The 2500-nt window shown below is 54.7% G+C and overlaps 1 non-coding gene across 1 annotated transcript in view; it reads left to right on the top strand.

The window, feature by feature from the left end:
• Positions 1 to 1604: 1604 nt before the first annotated feature.
• The window catches only part of LOC144419763 (small subunit ribosomal RNA), a 1810-nt gene continuing 914 nt past the window's right edge, over positions 1605 to 2500 (top strand). The window contains exon 1 of the ribosomal RNA XR_013474250.1: positions 1605 to 2500. This exon is cut by the window's right edge and continues 914 nt beyond it. This is a non-coding gene — a ribosomal RNA (small subunit ribosomal RNA).

Below are 2500 nucleotides of genomic sequence, written 5' to 3' on the forward strand. Positions count from 1 at the left end.
CACCCTTTTCTCGGTGGCTGGCGGGCGAGAGAGTGCTGCGTCGCCGGCATCGGCGTCGAAAGAAGCCGAGCCGAAAAAAGTTAAAGTACAAACGTGCAAGCATGCTAACCTAACCCTAGGTAAGGCATGTCAGAGCGAAAGACAGTAATTTCGAATGAGCCAAGAAAGAGCGGTGCGGGGCCGGTCGGAGCGCACCCTTTTCTCGGTGGCTGGCGGGCGAGAGAGTGCTGCGTCGCCGGCATCGGCGTCGAAAGAAGCCGAGCCGAAAAAAGTTAAAGTACAAACGTGCAAGCATACTAACCTAACCCTAGGTAAGGCATGTCAGAGCGAAAGACAGTAATTTCGAATGAGCCAAGAAAGAGCGGTGCGGGGCCGGTCGGAGCGCACCCTTTTCTCGGTGGCTGGCGGGCGAGAGAGTGCTGCGTCGCCGGCATCGGCGTCGAAAGAAGCCGAGCCGAAAAAAGTTAAAGTACAAACGTGCAAGCATACTAACCTAACCCTAGGTAAGGCATGTCAGAGCGAAAGACAGTAATTTCGAATGAGCCAAGAAAGAGCGGTGCGGGGCCGGTCGGAGCGCACCCTTTTCTCGGTGGCTGGCGGGCGAGAGAGTGCTGCGTCGCCGGCATCGGCGTCGAAAGAAGCCGAGCCGAAAAAAGTTAAAGTACAAACGTGCAAGCATACTAACCTAACCCTAGGTAAGGCATGTCAGAGCGAAAGACAGTAATTTCGAATGAGCCAAGAAAGAGCGGTGCGGGGCCGGTCGGAGCGCACCCTTTTCTCGGTGGCTGGCGGGCGAGAGAGTGCTGCGTCGCCGGCATCGGCGTCGAAAGAAGCCGAGCCGAAAAAAGTTAAAGTACAAACGTGCAAGCATACTAACCTAACCCTAGGTAAGGCATGTCAGAGCGAAAGACAGTAATTTCGAATGAGCCAAGAAAGAGCGGTGCGGGGCCGGTCGGAGCGCACCCTTTTCTCGGTGGCTGGCGGGCGAGAGAGTGCTGCGTCGCCGGCATCGGCGTCGAAAGAAGCCGAGCCGAAAAAAGTTAAAGTACAAACGTGCAAGCATACTAACCTAACCCTAGGTAAGGCATGTCAGAGCGAAAGACAGTAATTTCGAATGAGCCAAGAAAGAGCGGTGCGGGGCCGGTCGGAGCGCACCCTTTTCTCGGTGGCTGGCGGGCGAGAGAGTGCTGCGTCGCCGGCATCGGCGTCGAAAGAAGCCGAGCCAAAAAAAGTTAAAGTACAAACGCGATGCTAATGAGCGAGCCGTTGTCTCGACTAATATGTAGGGGGCGTTCGATCGAGCGTCTGGCTTGAGCGCTTGTCGGCCTAGCAGAACGGTCGCATTGTTATGCCCGGGTTTTAGGCACCGCTGCAGGCGGCCGGCAGAGCTCTTGTTTGTGCGAAACTGAATGGATCGAGCCCGAGAGAGGGCGAGCAAAGAAAAAACGCAAATCGCTCCGCCTGGCACTGCCGGCGAGAGCGTGGACGTCGCGGCCAGCGACTGTCGAAGCTGAGTACGGCCGCAGGCGATCGCCTCGGTCTTAAACGAATGCGACGAGCACGCGCCGGGCGGCCCAGCAAGGGCCGAGCGCAGCTGTCGCAGCTATCTGGTTGATCCTGCCAGTAGTGATATGCTTGTCTCAAAGATTAAGCCATGCAGGTGCAAGTACGAGTTCTCGTAAAGCGAAACTGCGAATGGCTCATTAAATCAGTCTTGGTTTATTTGGTCTCGTAAGCGAAGTGGATAACTGTGGTAATTCTAGAGCTAATACATGCATTAAGCGCCGACTTCGGGAGGCGCGCTTTTATCAGATCAAAACCGACCGGGTTCGTCCTGTGACGTTTGATGACTCTGGATAACCACGCGGATCGTACGGTCTCTGCACCGACGACGTATCATTCAAGTGTCTGCCCTATCAACTGTCGAAGGTACGCTACGTGCCTACCTTTGTGATAACGGGTAACGGGGAATCAGGGTTCGATTCCGGAGAGGGAGCCTGAGAAACGGCTACCACATCCAAGGAAGGCAGCAGGCGCGCAAATTACCCATTCCCGACACGGGGAGGTAGTGACGAAAAATAACAATACAGGACTCTAACGAGGCCCTGTAATTGGAATGAGTACATCCTAAAACTCTTAACGAGTATCCATTGGAGGGCAAGTCTGATGCCAGCAGCCGCGGTAATTCCAGCTCCAACAGTGTATGCTAAAGTTGTTGCGGTTGAAAAGCTCGTAGTTGGATTTTGGGCGAGCGCCGCCGGTCCGTCGCAAGGCGTGTCACTGGTTGCGTTCGCCTCACCTTCGGTTCTCCGTCGGTGCTCTTGACTGAGTGTCGGCGGTGGCCGATAAGTTTACTTTGAAAAAATTAGAGTGTTCAAAGCAGGCTGTTCGCCTGCATAGTGTTGCATGGAATAATGGAATAGGACCTCGGTTCTATTTTGTTGGTTTTCGGAGCACGAGGTAATGATTAAGAGGGACAGACGGGGGCGTCCGTACTCTG

Source organism: Styela clava, unplaced genomic scaffold, assembly GCF_964204865.1.
Source record: "Styela clava unplaced genomic scaffold, kaStyClav1.hap1.2 HAP1_SCAFFOLD_96, whole genome shotgun sequence".
NCBI lineage: Eukaryota > Metazoa > Chordata > Ascidiacea > Stolidobranchia > Styelidae > Styela > Styela clava.